This window comes from Thunnus albacares, chromosome 8 (assembly GCF_914725855.1).
Source record: "Thunnus albacares chromosome 8, fThuAlb1.1, whole genome shotgun sequence".
NCBI lineage: Eukaryota > Metazoa > Chordata > Actinopteri > Scombriformes > Scombridae > Thunnus > Thunnus albacares.
In genome coordinates, this window is record NC_058113.1 from 3,598,304 (window position 1) to 3,621,355 (window position 23,052).

The 23,052-nt window shown below is 38.9% G+C and overlaps 1 protein-coding gene across 5 annotated transcripts in view; it reads left to right on the forward strand.

Moving 5' to 3' along the window:
- Positions 1–9,681: 9,681 nt before the first annotated feature.
- Positions 9,682–23,052, forward strand: part of tsnare1 (T-SNARE Domain Containing 1) — a 218,893-nt gene continuing 205,522 nt past the window's right edge. For 3 of the 5 annotated variants that reach the window (XR_006404418.1, XM_044358495.1, XM_044358494.1), the window contains exons 1-2: positions 9,795–9,891; positions 11,333–11,517. The gene's annotated coding sequence lies outside the window, so the exon portion shown is untranslated. Of the gene's footprint in view, positions 9,735–9,794; positions 9,892–11,332; positions 11,518–23,052 lie in introns of those variants that run through there. The other 2 variants (XM_044358493.1, XM_044358492.1) reach the window with 2 other exon arrangements.

Here is a 23,052-nt window from a genome sequence, read left to right on the forward strand (position 1 = left end):
GGCTTGGCATTCCCAGATTCCTCAGCAGTATAGGGCTCTATGGTGTCTTAGAGCTACCCATCCCCAGTCTGAAGGAGTACAAATCCACTAAACACATCCTGGTGGGCTGTAAGACAAGTCTCACCCAAGGCAGGTACACCTGGTTTCACAACCAGGTGCTATGATGACTTGTAGCAGTGCTGGAAAGCTGGCAGAACAGCATCAACAGCCTCCTTCACCCCCATCCTATCTTTTGGCAACAGCATTCATCCAGGAATGTAAGGGTCAAGCCAGACTCCTCATATCAAGACCAGACTCCGGAAAGATAGGCGGGGCACGAGACCAGAGACTTTGGCAAGAGACTTGGCTTGCTGAGATTGCTTCCACCAACCTCAGACCAGACCTCATGCTATGGTTGGCCTCACTACGTCTCGCTTACATCACTCACAGTATCTTGAAAGGATGCAGTGGAGGAGGTCTATGAGCACAAGAGCCTCAGGTACACTGAGCTTGCAGCTGATGCTCAACAACATGGCTGGAGAAAGGTCTGGCCAGTGGAGGTAGACTGCAGAGGCTTTGTAGCCACATCAACATCAAGACTACTTAGACAGATGGGGGTTTGAGGTGAGGCCCACTGGCAGGCAGTAAAAGATCTCTCTGGAGATGTTGAAAACAGCTGTAAGAATGAACAGCACTGGATAAAGAAGAGGGACTCCAACTGGGTTCCTAAGTGAACGATGGCATTGAAGGGGTGATCCTGGGACGCCAGGAATTACTGCTGAACCCTCTGGAGATGTTATGGGCCTATCAGCAAAACAGAGCCCAGCAGAGTGTGTATTGTGTGGGATACTAACATTCAGTCCTACATACAACTAGAATCAACCATCAATCAAGTACTGTTTGTAATAAAGATGGAAATACAAGGAGATGGAGACCAAACCATGGCTTTGTCCAAGGGTACCAGTGAGGGTAATGATGGAGGGGTAAACTCTGCTCTTTCACTTTCCTTCCCCTGAGTCATTCTGTCAGCTTGGGGATAAAACCAGCAACTTTCAGCTTTAAAGTATCTGATTGTGACATAGAAGTACATTCCATTGTTGATATTCAGGAGGAACAGTCCTGATGGGAGTACTGATGCATGCTTTGTGTTTGCTCTTGAATCAGCCAATACCATGAGGATGAACAATAATGGAGCAGTTTGAAGTGAATGGCACAGTCAACCTGAGGGATTGTGTTTGTCATAGACAGAGTGGGCCAATGAACTATAGATCCGTGTGAGTAAAGTGAGCTGTGTATGTATCTGTGTGTGTGTGATGACACTGAGGAGGCCTGACAGACTTGTCCTCTGTCAGCAGATGGAGGCATGCATAATTCAATCTGGAGGCAGTTTCATGCTGTTTCTCTTCCTGTCTCATCGCTGTTCCCAAGCACAGACAAAGCAGGACTTGGCTACAGAGGAGAAGCAGGGGCAACAACTCATCTTCCCTCACTGGCCCAGCGGTTGTCTGGTACACCCTCACACACATACACTCACTCACACACATACACTCACAAGGAAGGAAGTCAAAATCATGACTCTAAAAGTATCTGAGGTAGGTAGAGTATGTTCACAGATGTGAGATGAGAATAGAATATTTATTCACATACACCTTGTACAATCAATAATTAGGTACAACAAGAGTAGTTTTTAATTCAGGCAGCAGCATTAAAACCCACCTTCTTATTCCCACCATCTCCATGGTTGCTTATTGTTTGTCTTTTGGGTTTGACTTTATTAAAGCAAGGCTTGTAAATGCAGCTGTGGTCAGCAAGCAATTGTCATATGTTTGATTACAACAAAATTAAAGTCATATGCAGGATGTTTGCATAAGCGATATGAAGCATGCTGTCTTCTAAATTAACAATATACAGAGGAAACATTTTTCTTGTTGTTTTTAGGCAACTCATTCATTCTAATTTTCCTTTATTTAATTAGTTAAATGTATCATTGAGATTAAAGTCTCCTTTTTAATAAAGACCTGGACAAGAGGGCCCCATAAAAAAAACACTGTTAGAACAATAAATACAAACAACATAAACAGACTAAGACAACAGCTGTTACTACAAGAAGTATTCACAATATCCAGTTAAGATGGAATACATAGTTATGACTTTCTAAAACGCTCCAGAATAGAGTATAAATTATAAATTTATATAAACTGTAAATTTAAAGGCAAACACATTTAAATTCAAAAACAATAATCAGCTCTGACAATTTAATTTCCTTCTGTACATTGCTCCAGGAGGAAGGGGTAATTAAAATAAGTGTTAATAAAAACCTTTTTGCTCAACTCCATCCTAATGAGGGGAGCCAACATCTGTAGAACATTGTGAGAACGCAGGCTATATTGGTTTTGATTTCTACACATGTAGTGCACAGGTATGGAGGAACCAGCCCAAGTAGCGATTTATATATCAAAGTCAACAAAGGGAAACATCTGAACACATACAGAAATGGCTGCTCAACAGTAGCGTACAGATTACAGAGGTGTACAAAATAACCACAGCCAGTGATAAAACATCTTTAGACACAAGGCAGGTGCATTCATGAAGAATACAGGGGGAAAAAAAGTTGCTGATAGCAGATGTTTCCTTTCCTTCCTGAATTTAGCTTATGATCACTACATATATGTACTCAAGAATATTATACATTTGCTTAAAACAAGCCCCTCGTGGTCTTCTTTCAGATGTGCTTGATGTGTCCAACTGTCTCATGGCCCAAATGTCTCAATGCAGAATCTTCTTGCAGCCTCTGTGTGAGAAGCTCTCTAGTGAACATGAGAGGAAGTTGCTCGAGGAAAAAGTGTAGCATTCTTTTGCTCCTTTAGCAGTTGGACTTACATTTTGGCAGATGTTATTATTGTTAGCTGTAGCTGGTGCTTTTGTTTGAGATTACATCAACAGGCATTGTGCTGCTAGAGGTATTGCTTAAATATTAGTTTGCTTGGGCTGCTCTCAGTCTGCATTTAGTAGGCTACCATTAGGCTGTTGGGTAGGATTTGAAACTCTCTTTGCATTGCCATTTTGGAACCAGTTAGTGTTACATTACTAACATACTGTAGACCACCAGCCGCCAACAGAGAAAAGCAGGCAGACAAGAACAAAAACAGATGGCACAACTTGCATCATGTTGTGCACCCTGGGTAATGTAGTTTAGTTTGGGCTGTCATGAATCTAACCTGATTGGGAGAGAGCTGATAAGAGTATCAGCAGCTTGTGAGACGTAATAGTGAACTAGATAAAGTAAGGGTACACACAAACGTATAGGTTTACTAATCCCAGCCCACTTCTAGCACTGGTTAAAGTCAACAGCAGAGGACACTTTGACTTTTTCGATATTAAACCAAAACCACAAATGTTCCCCTACCTTAACTAACAATCTCTGATTCAATGTCAAAATCATCCACCTTGACATCCTCCCTACAACCTCTGTGCAGAACAAGAATGTCACATTTCCAGGACTGGAAAACATTTTGCCGGTGAATTAATCCAGAAGCAGTGGCTTTTTCTTCAAATCATATTAGGCAAATGAATAGTACATACACATATTTTGTAGAAAAAAGGATTGCTGATTTTAACGCTTTCCACCGCACATGCATCATAAGCCACTGCAAGACTGTTTATATGACAAACACAAAACAGCACTAATGCATTCTTTTTAAAAATCTCAGGCAATAATATGTAGAATGGGATTTGTGTGTCAAAAACATGCAAAAACACCATTTTGTTCTTTTCAAAGAATGCCTGACTAAAGTAGTAAGCAGACTTCAGCTGTGTTTTTCTCAAAGGCTTCCCAATACAAATAATTTGAAAAGGGACACATATTTTTTGTAAAACACACTATTTGTGCTTTTCTGAATTCATATTTGCACAGTCTTTTATTTCAGAAAGCTTCAGTCCTCCTTGGAGCTCCTTGGACGCCCTGTGCTGCATTGAACTGTGGTAATGTCTGAAGCATCTGTCCTGTTAAATGTCCGTCTGTTCCTGTCTGTGCTGCCACTCCCCACCGCTGCTCCTCTCTGCTCATGCAGTTTAAGTTTGGCATATGCTGCCATAATTTTCCAGACTGTTCTGCTTGCCATATTAAATAATTGCACAGTTTGTATGAGTGATGCACCAGTTTTCTGTGTCTTTTCAGAATTGCCTCACACTGATTCCAATACCTGGTGTAACATGTTTTAATGATTCTTTTAAGGCTGACAGCCCTACCTGTGATGCTTTTACTTTTTTTACTGTTTCTCATGGAGTGATTGAAATTACTTTGTCAAATTACCAGATACTAGCAAACCATAATGCTCTGGTGAATCAATAAGCACATTAATATGCCCCCCCCCCCAGAGCCCAGTATTTCTATTTCTATCTGTATTTGTTCAGTCAGCAAAATTATTTGTTTTTGTCTTTAAATAAAATTGGAAATAGGTGTAACAATCCTGTTTATGTTTTTTTATTATACTTCTAATTTTAGAATATTAATGTTAAAATAAGTGTTCTTCAGTAATCTATTATGAGGCTCGACTCATGGCATACTTCCAAGTTCGAGACTGCCTTGTATTCTGAAAATATCCTTTATTGTTTACGTTTTTTTGTTTATTATATACAGATTAGCAGCTACACACATGCACAAACACACACACGTGCTCCGTTCAGTGTCACATCAGCACAAGCAGACAGAGCACAAATACCCACCACGTTCACATGAGGAAAACCAGCTATATGATTTTATTAGCTATTTTTTTTTCCTTCCAAAAAAAATATATTTGAAGTAAATATTCATAGAAACCCACTATTTGTGCTGTGCCAAATGCCGTATTTGGATTTTGCTCCACCCCTGGTGGATAGTCTGCATGTCCAAGCCTGGTTGGATCCAGCAGCAAGGAAAAGGAGAGGTTGTCCGCGTACTGAAATTAACAGGGAAGCTTGCAAATTTCAGCCTCTCCTTTTCCAATAAACCCTTTAGTGCCAGCCTCAGGACAAAATCAGGACTTTTTATTTTATATATTGATGGCTGTTGTAGCAAATGTAAAATTCACCATATTGTAAAATTTGGTGACAACGGTGTTATTCTGTCTCATCTCAGTCAGTCAAACCAATCACATGGATCCATAATGGCAGAGTTTGTGGACTGGTGCAATAGGTCTTTTCTGGATTCAAACATGTCCAAAACTAAAGAAATGGTAATCTCACCAAAACAGATGTTCCAACAATCATTCATGGCTTAAGTGCTGAAATCATTCAGACCTACAAATATTTGGGGACTGTGTTTGATGACTGATTGAAATTTAGTGACTAACAGATGTTATTGTGAAAAAGGCTCAGCAGCATCTCTACTGTCTTTGTAGCCTAAACTAAACTCTTTTGGAGTCGATCAGAGAATATCGACATGATTTTATTCCTCTTTCAATGAAAATATTTTAAAATTTTCACTTATCTGCTGGTTTACATTCCTTTGTCAAAAGGACAAGAACCAACTGCAAGGTGTTGTTACCCTCAGCTCTAAAGTTATTGGAAAAACACAAAGATCACTAGTACAGCTTAATACTGCACAAGTCCTCGAGAACGCATATAAGAGTATCAAGGACCCCACACATGTCCTGTACAACTACTTTAACCTAATGCCATCAGGTATGTGTTTTAGATCGCCTGTATGTAAAACAAACAGTAGGAAGTTTGGTTTTATTCCAGAAGCCATTAGACTTGTAAACAGCCACAGTACAAGAAATAGTCTGTTTTCTTCTGTGATGACAGCTGACAGTAGAGAGAGGGAGACAGCTAGATATGAGGTCAAGTGTCAAGTCAAGGTTTTAATAAACTGTGAATGGGGGAAATTATATCATCGTAGGGAGAATGTGAATTTCCCTGAGAGAACTCCAGCAAAACCGAGATAAACATATATATATGTTGAATTAATATGTTTGCAAGTAGACAAAATGTATATTTTACATGGATTTAGAGAATGTACCAACTGAACACTGCCTTTATTTTCCCCACAATAAATTCCAAATGACATCCTCTTTCCGAGAAACCTCTTGGGAAAATGTGAGGGAAATTATTCAGAAAGTGTGTACCCCAGGTTTTCATCACAATTACTTCCCCTGCAGGAAGCGTGAGTAATTCCCTAACACCCAGCATTCAGTATGATGCCTCTGTCACCAAGACATCAAAAATCTCAGAATTACAAATGATGTTTTTTTTTTTTTTTTAATGTGAGTGGGGCAGTTTGTTTTACACACTGTTTGTGTGAAGATTGAGTAAAGACAGGAGAATCCTCCATCAACAGACAGACATGGATAACACTGACTGACTGGCTGAGATCCAAAGATGTCATTAACAGCTTGATTACCAGATACATCAGTCTCACTCTGGACAGGACAGCTGGCCACAGTCTCTGTAGTTTTTTCTTGCCATATGCACCATACTGATCTGACAGTGGGATGGTGTGAAGGTCACTTTGGTGTCAGTGAGGCAGATGTCTCTGTGGACACCATTCCTCTGGAGAGATCCCAGTTTGTGTTTAAAAGAGCTGCAGCAGCGAGAGCCGAGCAGGGTTCAACTGCACAACACAGAGCTGCACGGAGCTGAGGGGAATATTAATACCAGCGTCAAACCAGACAGAATCACACATTAGGTGTCCGCTTACGTTTCAAAACAAAAGCCACGCTGAAAGAAAGTAATGTGAAAACATGAAATAAATGTACAAGGGGATGTGTCCTCAATAGAAAAAAAAACATATTGTTTTCCCCCAAAATATGTTATATTTACAGTCAAATAGTTGAGGAGTCCAAAGAAAAAATTCTGATGTTTGTCTGAGTGTTGATGAATGAAATGTTAGTTGTGCTTTGAATAAACCTCTAAGACAATTTTGTTATTTACATTAAATTTTCCAAATTCTTTATTTTTGGTTGGAGTTTTTTTTAATACTAAATACTACTGCATGTTATAATGTTTAGACTTCTACAGTTTATCTTTCATATAAAAGGTCTGGTCCATATGAAAGAGGCTCACATCTGCACAGACTACATATACAGAGGTTTCAAATAATGCAGAGTCTGGCTGACCTGTCTGTTTAGAAAGCTTCTCTCTCAGCTAATATTGGCTAATATTAATTTTTGCTGAGGACCTCTTCCTTTATTGATTTTAAGTAGTTCAATACATGATCAGGAGTCATATCACTTCACTGATATTAACCCTCAAAACTCACCATCAGTCAGCTCAAAAACTGTATTCAGCAAATCTTGAATCCTGAAAGCTGCTGAACAGTAAGTGGACTCTTGGTTCAGTGCTAGGGATGTGCCCGAATACAAATACGTTATTTTGCAAAGCACAAATAGTGTCTTTATTTATGAATATTTATTTTGTACAAATATTTTAAAAATTATTTGTTTTCAGCGAGACAAAAAAAAAAAACATGTTAAATGCCAGCACATGGGTTGGTTACATCGCCAATTTGAGACCCAGAGTGGACACCTCCTTTGTAAGGTAGTTTATTCATGAATACTTATTTTAACACTTAAATTTTCTAAAATTAAAAGTGTAATAAAAACAAAAACAGGATTTTTAAGCCTCTTTCCACTTACAACAAAACAAATAATTTTGCTGCCTCAACAAATGTAAATACAAATACAAATAGTGGGCTCTCTGCACATTCCTATTCAGTACTGTATGTCTTTGCTACAGCAGTGAAAACTAAAGACAGAAAGAAAATACTGTTTTTGTAATTTATTTTGAAAATGCAGATGTTAAATGATGGCCATAATTCTTTCTGTAAAAAAATAAAAATGTCAATATGTCCCCATAATCACCACAGGACTTTAACCTACATATCTCAAATATAAAGTACATTTCAATAAAAATGTCCATTAAATTGCAGCAAATTTATATTTTAATTTAAATGGACTAGTATAGCCAGCAGTGCAGTTTAATATTTGTTTTATGCTTGTACTCAGTAAGGACTCACTGTATTTTCAAGTCTTAACACAGTTAAGTAGCTCTCAGTCGCTGGAATAGACACATTTGGCTGATGCTGTAGCAAATGGCTTAGCGTGCGCTCCAACAATTTTGGCAGTCTCCTCTTAGCTCCACACTCCTGTCGCTGTAAGTTACTAAGAAACCAAAACATTCCCAAATGATAGAGCTAGATGAAATTAGAGGCTTTTCCTGCTCTGGTTTCTCACAAGACTCTCTACATGAGCTATACATTCAGAGGCTAACTGACAACTGTACCACTGCCAAAACTATGTGGATGAAACATGGACTTAAGAATTATGTACCAAGGGTTAGAGTTAGGATACACCACCATGCCATAAGAAAAGTAAAGATAGATCTAGAACCAAAAGTAACACATTATTATACCTTAATGTCTTACTTTAAAGTGACATTACTGTAAAATAATAATAATAATAATAATAATAATAATAATAATAATAATAATAATAATAATAATCATCATCATCATCATCATCATAAAAGAGTACAGACTGGCTGTTCAGTGGCCACCTCTGCTGACATCAGATTCAGTATCACAGTAACTGAAGCAAAGAGGGACACTCCACATTACATTATTATTTACAGTGCACATTATTTTCTTTGATTGTATGACAGTCTGTCACATTTCCCTTCATGAGATGCCATAAAAATATCTAAAACATGAGTGTATTGAGTAAAATATGAGACTGAAGCAGAATCTCTCAAAGCATTTCAGTAGCTCTCCATGTCTCCTGTCAACCAGGCGTGGCTCCACAATGGAGATCCCCAGGAAGCAAAAAGGGTGTGGCTCAGATCTGGGCTGAAAGTGGTCAGATTTGGCTCAGACCTGCTGTCCAGCTGGGCTCTCTGTCAGTCTTAAGCTCCAGCTTTAGTCAGTGCCCAGTGATGAGGACTTCAGCCAAACTGGCCTGAGTGGCTTACTAGCTGCATTTGTAGTATAAAACATATAGTAGTTGTAGTAGTAGTAGTAGTAGTAATAATAATAATAATAATAATAATAATAATAATAATAATAATAATAATAATATGCAAAATAGTAGTAGTTCCTTTTAAATGTTACATGGTTTGGGTAGATAGACAATGCCATTAAAAATGAAATACAAATAACAAAGCTTTACATTTGGCAGAAGCTTTTGCTTAAAGCAATGTACAAGTGAAGTTATAGAATATTTGCAGGAGCTCTGTGTAATTCTTTACACACAATAATATTCACAACAGTTGATGGAAACATGATCTGTTTTTTCTCGTCCTTACCGCTCAGCCAATTTTTCCCAGTGGCCACTCGCGGTATTGCAGCGAAAAATCCCCCTGCGGCCCAAAAAGGATTTTCCCCATAAACCACCATTGTAAAACAGACGTCTGTAAAACTGTTGACAGGACACCTCGAGCTGCAAACAACGTCTATTATGACTCCTTCTACGATGAATTTTTGATTCATGGAGGTTTTATATTTGTAAAACTTTCCTCAAGCCGAGAAAAGCGATTTAAAAATCCGTGACGTCATCACAATGTAACGTCTATGGGCGCGGGCGTGGCCAGTGCGGGAAACACTACTGCGCATATTCAGTGGGCCGCACAACGCGGAAGCAAACCCGGAAGCTAGAAACTTTTTTTTCATCCATGGCCAGGCGAGCAATTCCTATAGGACTGAATGATCGCCATGTTTAGTACGGTGTCCAACTCTTATAATACATCCATGGTGTGGGAGCTTCTGTGCAGCGCTGTTCCGATACGTAAGTCAACCTCTTTTTTTGTTGCCTGGGAAACGATTGGTAGCTTAACTACGTTAAGGAATATGGTATTGTGTAATATGTTTGCGTAGCGGGTGGGAAAGAGCGAGCGGCAGAAAAGAGACGGTGAACGCAGGTGGAGCAAATGAAAAGTTTAGCTGTACGTTATCAATCTGGCAGTAAATGTACAGTACAGGTTACAGTGTGTCAGTTAATAAATGCTGCAGCTTGTCTTGACCAAGAAAAATCACGTCTGTTATTTCCCCAAGTACTGGAAAAGTGAAGGGGGTTAGCTCCAATGTTAGCAACAACGGGTTAGCCTAACCTGAAGACGCCAAACAGAGAAATAGAGAACAGAGAACTGTGCGGCTGCTGAGTTCACTCTGTCCTGTAACATCCAACAATGTTAAGTGGCTACCATTGGTATGATAGGTGTCCTTAGAGTTGAAAATTAGGCCACTTTCCAACAACATGCCCCAGAAGTACATCAACTAAGCTAGAGGACACATGCCTTCATAAAACTATACACAGAATATACAAGCAAATATTAACATATATCATTGATAAATATAGGCAATCCTAACCAATACAGAGAAAGCAAAAAGAAACAAACATGCCTATGATACACTGCAATGATGCACTTTTAATGCAAGAGGAGGATAATTTACATAATGCAAACAAGCAAAAATATTACATTTATATGAAGCTTAGCCAAAGAGATAAGTGTTGAGTGTTGATTTGATAACAGAGATTGAAAAAGCATGGCAAGAAATTGACTCAAAAATGATTGGAATTATTATCTGATTTAATAATCTTTCTGATTTTCCATTGTATATAATTGAAATAGTATTCTTCTACTTACATATGCATAAAAGATTTAAATTAAATTTTCACACTGCATGTTATATTCATTTCTATTATCTTGTGGGTCTCTCTAATATTTATCTTACTTTTAGTAGTGGGGGAAGTCTAAGCCAGAATGTATTACATTCATCTGTAAAACATAGGGATGAAAGATCTAAGAGATGTATAAATGTGTCAGTTGTTTTTCATCGATATAGACATTTATTCTCTAAGGATTGTATTGTACTGTACATCCAGTTGCCCCTAAGGTGATGAAGAGAATGTTCTCATATTCATCTGCTCAGTTCTGAGGAAGGCTCATTGTTGAGTGCTTATGCTTCCTTTTCAAGTTACTTGTTTTATTACTATTATTATTTTATTGAAAATTACATGTACACAAAGACATCCATAATACACTTTGTATTAGGGAAATTCAGTTTCTTCTAATCTGCTCATTTGATGGTCCCCTTGGTAGACGTTATTACATTGCTAAAATGAATGATATCTCATACAATAAGGAATCATAATTACCTGATTACAATATTTTTACATTCATATATTCGAATTCATTGTAATGACAAAATAATAATGTGTCAGTAATCTGCCATTGCTCCACTTTTTATTTTAAATACATTTAATGACATTAATATTAAAATATCTGAAAATGATGGTTTTAAATCATGTTGATACAAAGCTTAGTCGAGAGTTGATGGACTTATTTCTGTTTTGCTTTTTAACCAAAATATATTTTCATCTAGAATCCAGTTCCATCTTGGCCATCCTCTCGACTACAAATCCCAGAGATCTTTGCCAGGGCCTAATCTGGTCATATGACCAGGCAGTAGGAGCAGGTGGTACATGGTCATATGATGTTGTCAGCCGAGGCTGAGAAGAAGCAACATCTCAGCTGAATCACAGTCCACATCACTCCCTACGTTGAAAGGTAAAGCAGGAGGAATCCCTCCTTTTCACCCTGTGTTTTTCTGCCTTTACTGACGCATGCTGCATCAGACAGAGAAGGAGGAGGAGGAGGAGGAGGAGGAGGAGAGGGGAGGAGAGAGGAGAGGCAGGGATGAGGGGGATGGGAGGCCATCAGGGATGCCTCTCTGTTGCTTTCTCTAGACAACAAGGAGGCACAGATGCACTGTGTCAGTCTCTCTACTGTAAACATGTAGTGATTGAGGTTGTGCGTGAGGAGTGTGAGTTGTTGGATGGATACCATGTTGTTGGAGATGTGCAGAGAGGAAGGATGGATATGTGTGTGTTACAGTCAGTTTCTCTGTATGACCAATATAACATAATCAGGCCTTCTTCTGGCTGGATGCCCAACATGGATGATGGTTTCCACCCATTCTCTTTCAGGCTTACATTTGTAGAAGCAATATTTTTCTGATGAGTTAAGTATCTTTATAACATTTACCAAGGTTTAAAAACCAAGTGGGCCTTTAAATGAATGCAAACATGTCAGTGAAGAGGCAGCAGATTGGGACATGTGATTGACACAAGGTGAAAACAAAAAAATTTTGAACTTTGAAGTAGACCTTCATATTCAGTCATTACCTGAGTAGAATATATGAAAAGAAAATCACAGATTTTCATATCATATCCTACACACAGTGCTACAATTGTCAGAAAATAGCCATAGCCGTACCTGTTTATAGGTAAGCCTTGGCTCAGCAGTAGGTGGATTTCTCTCCACTCTTTTTTATGTACTTTTTCAATTTGTACATAAAAAAACATGAGTGGAAATGTTGGAAATTTGAAAAAAAAAAGTCTAAATATTGCAAAAAAAAAAAGTTTTTACACTTGGATGAGTTGGAAAAGTTGTTGTACTGATAAAAGTAAAATGTGACAAAGTGCAATGGAAACAGATTTAGCAAAACATGTGACTTAAATGTCCCTGAAGCTTCTGCCCCACTGGAGAGACAAAAAATGGCAGCAGAGGGTTTTCACTATTAGCTCTGTTCTTCATCTCTGGGCAGCATTCAATACATGTCTGTATAACTGACACAGCTTTGACTGTCGCTCTACTAATTACGTCATTGCGTTGCCCATCTTCTTCTTTTCGTGGTTTGCTGCACTTGATTAGCGCCACCAACCTCAATGCGCTTAACTATTAATATTCACAAAACAGTAGTGGATGAAAATGCACATTAATTTGCGTTTTCTTTTATCGATTATCTGGAAATTTGGTCAAAATTTGTGCTTCATTTGGATGGAAACCTGACGAATGTTTTGGGGTTATGGTTGGGTTGAAATATATTTTGGTTCTTTGAGAAAAGAGTCTTTTCACAATGTCCATTTAGTAGCTGTTTGGAGCTTCTGATCATATTACATGATCTTTTTTTCAGAGCATTTTAAGGATTTCTCATCCATGTTGGCTTAAAAGCTGACCTTCAAACTTGGAACTCAGTATTTCTGAGGCCTGGGGCCTTAAATGTATATATGTAAGTACACATTTTCTGTGTTCCTGTATGTTTTCATGGCAGTGTTATCACATATGGAAACAAACACAGAAACAAAAAACACCTTCAAATGGAAGCTGATAGTTATTGTTTCCTGTCAAATTCAATGTCCTGAAGTACAAATCCAAAGCAAAACTTCTTCAGGTACTTGAACAGTTAACAGTGATCAGTAATAAGATAATATATCCAAAATATATTACTGTACACCAGCACTGCTCCTTAAACATGAATGATTCCAATCATCAGTCCAGAGGAACATGAATCGAATCTCATTTTGTCATTTGAATTATTGCACTTTTTTTTTTGGCTGTGTCATTGTACGCAGAGCAACACAGGATAACGGCATGACAGGCTATAAATTTTTACAAACTGAGTCTTAACCTTGTCTTAAAAATGACCTTACTACAAAACTAACTGGGAATGGAAATGGAAATAGAGGAGGATGATTAAACTGAGGGCAGAATGTCGCAGAGCAATTTGACTCGTTTCTGCTCACTGCTCTGACACTCTGGTGCTGAATGCTAGCACGGTCGGCAAAACTACTTTTGAATCATTGCGCTGGTACAACCTGGCTGTCCAATGTTAGACGCACCTGAGTCTGCTAAGATTTTATTACTGAACTATAACCAGAATGCACACTTTTTATTTCTCTGTGTGGAAATCTGATGGTTTCACATCACAGATGATGATCAAAGAAGCTAAGTCTTATGGGTAAAATGTGAGACTTGACATGTAGGGTGTTATAAGAGCAAGCATCAAGCAATGATGGTTGTGAAGACACTTGTAGTGAACAGTGAAGCAGCAGCGGCAGCAGCACTGTCATTTGACAGCTTGAATAGCTCGCCAAAAGAGAGTGGAGAGTGTGGATGTAGTGATGCTACCTGATTTGTCTGCCTGAACTGGCTCAACTGTTTTATTAAACTTTAGATAAAATATTACAAAAAGATGTTCTTTATCCCGTAATGACCTCTGAAGGAGGTACATGGACACAATAAAAACCATTCTGAAATGGATCAGACATACTTTTTGATTCTTGTAGGGAAATTATACAAAAACTTTTTGGCAGAATAAAAAGAAAAGCAGAATAACAATAATATATGGAAATGGAATAAATTATTCTTGTCTGAATAAAACCTATGAAGCCGTAGGTGTGCAGTTATGTGCTGCAAATGAGATACACTTTATCAAATGGTTCATTTACATATTACGTAAGCTAGAAAAGTTAGAAAAGTAGAAGAGTGTGAACTGATTTTTATTAATATAATCTGAAATCTTTTCATGTTTTTTTGGCATGTCTGAAATTAATCTAAGCTCTGTGGTGTGTTAGCCAGAGTATATGTAACAGGATGTTGAATGGTGGGTGTTCTCTGCATGACTCATTGCTCATCTAGCCGATCTGGACAGCAGATTCCTCTCTCATTATATCACCCAGCCTTAACTATTTCATCTTCCCATTTCTTATTCTATTCGATATTTGATTATCTACTGTGTGTTATGATTATTCAGTGATGATTCGGTGTTTATTTATTTATATATTTAAAAAAAAAAAAGATTAGAGTAGCCCAAGTGGGTTTGGGATATGCAGTCTGGGTCATGTGGACTTTGTAAGACTGACACTGTGTTGACACTGTAAAGTCAAGTCTTTCTCTCTCATAGTATTTGGTTGATGAAGCATAAAGAAAGCCATTTAAAAATCAGTAACATAGGTATTGGCAGTGTGCTGGGAGAACCTTCCCCAGCCTTAGAACTGTCCTCATGCCCCAGAAATATTTCCATACTGGATCTGACCCGACAGTATGAAAACATTTCATAGGGCAAAGTCAATTTTGGGGCTTATAATGGGGTCATGGGCTGTAATATGTTCAGCTAAATTGTGGTTACTGTTCCACTACCGTAGCTACATTTGTTGGTGAGTGTGTTATCATGGCTAATAGGCCTTTCTTATTGTGGACACTGCATGTATTTAACAGTGGGAAGTGTAAACCATGGGAGTTTGCCAGTTTGCAGATTATAGTAGCTGGACCCTTAAACTGTCACACCGAAATGGGATTTGGCCATGATGAATTTTATTAGTAGCACCTGTTTAAAACAACATCTTTTTTTAATATTAACAACAGATTTAATGACTGAGAGCAATGTGAGAAGGGTTGCTTGCAGTGCCAAGAATTACCACAGAGAATTACCGCCAGACTGTGCAGTTCCTCTCAGTTCAGTGGAGTTTTTTTTTTTTTTAGTTAATTTTGATTGTTTTGGTTCAATCTCACTTTTGTCAAAAACCTCTTTCAGCAATACCTGCTCAGCACTAAACAGCAGACAGACAAAGTTAGCCACTAGCTGGTGAACATAGTGGAGTATTTAGCAGCTGAGGAAACCAACCAAAACAGGGGTAAAAAGGTGAATATTGGGCTTACATTTATTTGGTTGCCAGAAACTTCCAAACTTCCTGTGTTTCTTGCATGTGTAAATGGGTAACTGTTAACAAAAACTTTCTCTCTATTCATTCAATATGGTCACAGTATGTCAGTGTTGTGTTAACAGCTTGTTCTACTGCCCCCAAGTGGCCAAAAAAACAAAAAAACAGAACCCACTTGGTGTTGCTTTGAAATGTCTGTCATGAAAGGATGCATGGAACAACAACTATTGAAGCCTATAGCTCTTGCTGCTAACTGAAAAAGGTTCAGACTTGTGCACCCTGGTGATGGTTATTACAGTACCTTTGAATATGATCATATATACATTACTATACAGTTCACCACACAATTCGAACTAGACACTTGGAAACACTCCTTTTATTGTGTTACTGTGTGAATTGTGTTGCACACACACCATGTAATCATTCTTAAACCTCAAAAGCAGACAGTAACCTGGCATTTTGTCAACCTTTTATGGCCTCTGACCACTATTAAGAGTCCTGGAAATTCTCCTGACCACAGCAGTTATGGAGTATTCATGTTGTCATATCAATTTAAGTACAGCACTCTTGATGTAAACTGAGGTGACTGTTTATAGTGTAGCTCTGGTTGGAAGTGTGTAGTATTGAAATCTCCACAGTGACACACCCAGACACTCAGCTGTGTCAGCATGACACGAGATCAACAACCTCCATCGCATCTGTGAATAATGTTTGCGTATGGCTCCCATTCAGAAACGCCATCTGCTGTGGTATTTATACATATAAATGATCAACCTTTGGCAGAAAGTCACAGTGTTGATGTCGCTTTTGCTTTGCATTGTGTGATTATTTTAGCTGTGATGACACCTTGAAAAACTCTACTACCCACTGGCCATCATAAAAGGAACAATAAACATTCTCCCACCACCGTCGTATATTTCCTTACAATGTGTATTCCCCTACTGTGCTAAATTAATTCTAATAAATATGTCACATAGCTTTGACTGCCCCCAGTTCTGTCGCAATTAATCAGGAATGTTCTGAAATACTGTGTGTGAAAAACTAAGTGGAGATCAAAAGAAAAGATGATTTCTGCCCTGTCTATTATTTCTCAAAATACTTTTTTAGTCAGAACTAGCTAACCTACTAACTCAATGAATAAATATCTTTTTTTCTCCACTGGGAGCTGTAATGACAATGCATATTTTCTGCTACTTGGTATTGTGGACCCGAGGATATCACCTGCACTGTCCATAAAAAGATACCTTTACATATAAGTATGAGATTACCTTGAAATCTGATATGAATACTCCTGGTTTTGGTAATGCAATAGAGTTTTCTCTGAAAAGTAACCTTTGCTCACCTGGATTCCACTTCTTGTCATTTGTCATTTGACTTTTTCCTCTATTTCTTGTATCGTAAATGCACTGGCTTTCAGGGGAGGCCCGCTGGCTTTTCTCAAATTGCTAGATTGTATTTGTTCATTTTTCCTGGTACATTTTATGACAGATAGCTAAGTTTCTGCTCAGTGTTTTTTTTTTCTCTTGTGAATTTAACCTGTGTGGATCAATAAAGTCTCATCTGATATAGGACAATAAATGATGGAATAAACTTCTGCACACTGTTAAAACTTTTAGGAGTGAAGGAATTCAAGTGTCTTGAGGGCCTAGGTCTTTGGTCTCAGGGTCTTGTTCACAAGTGAGGGTACAATGGAACGCACGCTGGTATGCAGATTGATGCAGCATCTGGAGTAATGTGGACAATGTACAGTACCAATGAGCATCACAGTAAAGAGGGAGCTAAGCCTGAAGGCAAAGCTCTCAGTTTACTAGTCTGTCTATATTACAACTGCAGTCTATGTTCATGAACTTTAGGTAGTGACAGAAAAAAAATGAGATATTGGAAGCGGCCAAAATTAGTTTCCTTTGCAGGGCGGTTAATGAGCTCAAACATCCAGATGGAGCTTGAATGAAACTGCTGCTCTTTTGTGCCAGAAGGAGCCAGTGGAAGTGGTTTGAGCAAAATATATCCTCAACGCCTCTCTTTAGTTTTCTAGTCATGTCCAACTGGGAGGATACCCTGGGGTAGATCCAGAGCACACTGAAGGAATTAAATATTGTATTCCTGCTGGCCTGGGAACATCTTGGGATCATGAGTAGCTAGGGAGAGGAATGTCTGGGCTACCAAATTTAGTCTGCTGTCACCACAAACCAGATGACTGGCAGAGAGGGATGAAATGGATGGATAACCACTGTCAAATCTTACAGTCCATCCATCCGTTTTTCTGCCGCTTATCTGAGACCAGCTTGCAGTGACAGCAGACTGAGCAAGGTAACCCAGACATGTTTGTCCGCACCCCAGCAATGTCCTCCATTTCCTACTGGGGGATTCTGAGGCTCTCCCAGGCCAGATGAGATACTGTATATAATCCATCCAGCGTGTTCCCGCTCTGCCCTGGGGTCTCCTATCTGTTGTACGTACCCGTCTAAAGGGAGGCCTCCTAATGAGATGCCCAAACCACCTCAACTAACTTTCAACATGAAGGAGCAGCAGCTCTACTCCGAGCTCCTTCCAGATTCTGAGCTCCCTACTATGTTTTTAAGGCTGAGTCCAGACACCCTATGGAGGAAACTCATTCTGGCCGCTTGTATGCACAATCTCATTCCTTCTGTCACTATCCAAAAGCTTGTGACCATAGGTGAGGGTTGGAATGTAGATCAAAAAGACAGTTTTCCCTACAGGCTCAGTTCCTTCTTCACTATAATGGTTTGTTACAACACCTGGATTAGTGCTGACGCTGCACCGAACCATCTGTTGACCTCACGCTCCATCTTACTCTCACTCGCAAAACTTACAGTTAATTTAGTTAGTAACTATAATTCTGTGGAATGGCCTTCATCAGGCATGTAATTTAGCAAGCAATAATAAGCACATATATTTCTATACATACTTCAAATCAACCAACCCTGAGGGAAAAGCAACTGATTATCCAACAGCAAAGGATTATTAGGACCCATCACTTTGTGTGGAGCTTATTGTTGATATTTTTACACAAGAAACATAAACATCTAATGAGTCGCTATGAAATTTACTGTGTACAATTCATGCTCACCAGAGCAGAAACCTATTTAGGACACTTCTTAGTTTTTTTTTCTAATAACAGATCACCAAAAAATATATAAAATATCTAACAGGCAGATTGCCATGAAATTTTTTGAGCAACTCTAGATGAACTCTGATTTTAATGATCCCATGGCATTTCCTGTAGCACCTGTTACTTGGATTCTAAGCACAGCAAAATTGCCAGTATGTTGTTTTTATACAGCACAGTTTGGTTTAATGGATGTTGTAGCCTCTAACAGGACTTTACACCTTTTAGTCTTGTTATGACACAAAAGATGCCCAGGGAAGGCAAATGTTGTCTTCCTGCCAGTTAGAAAACGATGTTGAAAATGAATAGGTGAGATTGGATTGTAGTTTATCTTATAGCATAAGTAAGTGACTTGATTGCTGGATGGCAACTGAAGCCTCTAGTAAGGACACAGAGGAAAGGGAAAGGAGTCCTTTTCTAGATTTAATTTGTGGATTCAGAGAGACAAGAGGCCTTGCTGTCAGAGATAACAAGGCCGGGCTCTGTGATGTGTGAATAATGGCCGGACAGAGGTTTAGACATCATTAGAATAATCAGGCCTGATGTGGACGGAGATGCACAGCAATACAGGGGAGGCCCACTGATGGCTGATAGTACACTAGTTAAGATGCTACTGGTGCAGCGTTCTCTTTTTTTGACAATGCAGATGTACTGTGATCCAACCTCTGCCTGGGAGTGTTGTTTTAATATGCTCCTGCTCATTGTTTCATCCTAATATGCCCATTAAATTTCATTCATCTTTAGTTCTTTATTCATTAGATTTACATTTTTTTTTCCTGTTTCCTGTGTGGATTGTGCTCTGTTGTCATGGCACTCTGTTAGACAGTCTTGCTTGAGCAACTCTGTTTTAAAAAAGACAATGATTTAATTTTCTAGATTTCAGTTGGGAAACCATCCAACCTGTACATGTGTATTCTCCATTATGCTGATGCAAAACAGTTGAGCTTTTGGGAACGGTTCAGCTGTGGCTCATTGCTGCTGTAGAGAATTCAGAATGTTTGAGGTTTTATCGTATTCTGCTACTCATCTTGCTGTCTGCCGGATTGGAAACCCCATTGATCATATCAGATTGGTTAAGTAATTGATTGTTACTGGTTATTAACCTCCTAGAACTTTGGACCTCCTTGCCAGCAACTGAGAACAGCCTGTAATCAGTCACAAATGGCAGCCGCTAATGAAATTAGTTCCTGGTTCTGCCCCACATCTTTGTTTGTTCCACAAAGTATTGGCAAGGGCATAGAGATGCCATGGTTTACTCTCCCCAGAGAATGGAGCGATAGAACAACAGAATGCAGATAATGAGCTGCTGTGTCTGCGTTGTCTCTTTGTAATTACTTGTGTCTGACCAAAATATAAAGATGAGGACATGAAAAGTTCTATTTGCAACAGTTTGTGTAATGTCAGGAATGACACTGTGGTCACTAGACCTGAACTGTGTTGAAGCTAATATCAATGCTTTGTGTATGCTGACAGTTTTGTATTTTTAAGTTCTGATAAGCTTCTCAACACATTAAATAGTTTAAAAGATTTTGCTGTTGGCAGGGATGTTCACTTATTCTGTTGTCTGTTGCGAAAAAACTTGCATTTAAAAATGGGTCAGTGGTAAAAATCTTTTAAAGCACAAGTGATATTTTGGGAAATTCAGCGACATGCAGAATTGGACCACAATATTCACTGAAATAATTAGATTTTGACACAATAATAATAACCATAGATGGCGTGCAGTGAACCTGGCCCTATGGGGGCCCCTGGGGGTCTGGCGCCCAGTTGGTTAACCAGCCTTGCTCAGATGAGAGCATCAGTATTATTTTCATCTCTGTAATGAGTGCAAAGATAAGATAGGGACATGTGTAGCTTAATTTATCACAAAGAATGGAAGGAGAGGAACACTGCAGGAGCTTAGTCAAAAGTGTGAAAATACACCTTTTCCAAAGAGACAAAAATTATTTGTTGAAGTTCAAACCTTAGCTACACTGACCATTATGAATGAAGCCAATGACTGAAGGCTAAGAATCCTGCCTTGAGCTAAAGAACAAATGCAGTGCAAGACCCGCGTCTTTCAGTATGATGTGAACACTGTTAACTGTATTAACTCTGTTTTTGACCACTTTATCAGAACGCAACAACAAGCTGTCTGCAGTTTGGTGCTGTATGCAGGTATTTCAACTATTTTCAGCTTTTTCACTGAAAACAGCTGCCTGCTGCTGCTAGACACGGTAGTTGAGAGCTGAAACATGCTAAGCTCCATGAATCTGAGGAGAACTGAGTGACTACAATTACATGCACAATACTATTCTACTTTGATATGGGACATGTAAACAGCATATTCCCTTTGGATATTCCGGATTAGACCTTATTCTGAATGTTGCATTTTGCGATTGAAACATGGGATATGCCAATATTACTTAAGAGCATTCTTTGGACATTTATACAGCACATTCGCAATATGCGGGTTTTTACCACAGTTTGTGACACATGGCTTCACACCTGTTTACGGCCAGCTCTGTGCATTGTAAACAAACCAACTAGCCAATAGTTTGAAAGGCTGGGATAGAGATGCATGATGGGTTGGTTGTGTAACGCACCCCTGTGCAGGCAAAATGACATATGCTGGAGCAGGAAGGCAGACAGAGTAGAGGAATGAGAGGAGAGTGGAGAGCTGTTCAGGGAAGACTTGAAAAACAGAGCGCTCCTTCTCCATGATGGGGACGGAGGGGATCGGTTATTATCCTGACATGCAGCCGGGGACTGACGGTGACGACTTGGTGTGATGCACCAAAATCACTGAGCAGTGTAGTAAATATCATGAGACAACCTAGGTACTGGATGTTCCTGTAACCATTAATTTATACCAGTCATATCAATATCACTTATAAATATCAGGTAGCAGCTCACTAATGTTTTTCACCTCGCTGGTTTACTTCACTGCCTGTGGAGATCTTGTGATTCCTGTTCACACTGGAGCAGAGGGAAACCCTGAAAACCCTCTGCATGTAAACGGGAATATTAGTGGAACATTCATTTTCATTAGCCATGTAAACAGTTTAGTAGGAATATTGTCTTTTTTGGAATAAAACCGGAATATTATGTGCATGTAAACTTAGTAAGTGTTAAATCTCTGTGGGTTTGTCACTCTTAGCGACCCCTTTCAAATTGCACTTAGTTATTTGACTCTTTATTAATTTAGAATATTGATTAGTGCAGCTTTAACTCATTGGGGTAAAATAGAACTTTTTAATGGTTTAACAGGCAGTAAAGTATTTTTGTACTGCACACATAGATGTAATTGATATCAGTTTTCTCATCTGATCTATATTTCACAAAATACTGGACTGTTGTTGTTGTTGTTGTTCTTAAAAGCTGTAGTTAAAAATGACCAAGAACTATGGTAATGGTTATGAAAAAATGTGGTTTCAAGCTGCATAAAAGTCAATTTATGACTGGTGGACAACAACATCACCGACATATTATCTTGATGGCATATACTCTTTGGTAGATGCCACGGTGGCGGACAACCACAACACTGACGCATGCATCTTGTGCGCGTATACTCTTTGGTAGAGCGGGTATGACGTCATTGACGGACGACCAAATGGACCGTTACCTTAATTAAAATTACAGATTTCTCTGGGTTTGAAAATTGTTGGAAACATTTGGGATAAAGTAATTACACAACTCAACAAAATATATAACATAGGTCTAGTTGTTTTTAGACATTTTAATGCGGAATAGTTACATATAGCTTTACAGCCTACAAATACTGTTAAATAGCATTTAAACTAATACAACTGGCCTCCATAGCTGTGTTCGTAATCGTGATTTCATTTCTTCAAAGCCCTTTTTCAAGTGTACTGTCCACTATTTTGTCCACCTGCTGTGCACCTCATCTACCACGCTCTGCAGAGCCAATTTGATTGCAATATAATCAATCGCGTTTGCTTTCAAAGTATTCCACAGATTAGTCTGAGCTTATCAGTCAGCCAAAGCGGCCCAATTGTTTCCCAAAGCATGACCAGATGACTGCTCAGGATTGTGCTCAGAAATGCCTCTGATTATCTTGTTATAACCAGAGAGTGAAATCCATTCACTCAAGAGTCAGCTTTTGTTGAGGCTTGACTGAGACGCATCTTATCAAGTTCCAATGATTCTGCTTTGTAACATGTGAAATCTGAATATTAAGGAATATTAAGAGAAAGTGATGGCAGTTGCCCACTGCCCAGCATTACCAATATGTGTCAGGCTGATAAAATAATACCAGACAGTGGCTTTGGAATGCCTTTCATGTAGTGATTTAGGGCTTCAAGAGGGTTTTAATGCTGGTGTGTGTGTGTGTGTGTGTTCAAGCACACTGAGGTCTGTTCGCCACAATTGGGATTGTGTAGCCATGGTGACGGCTGTGAGAGACTGTGAGAAAGCAATCTCCAGGAAGTCATAGCCGCGGGGTGAAGCATATGTGGCATGAGGATGGCA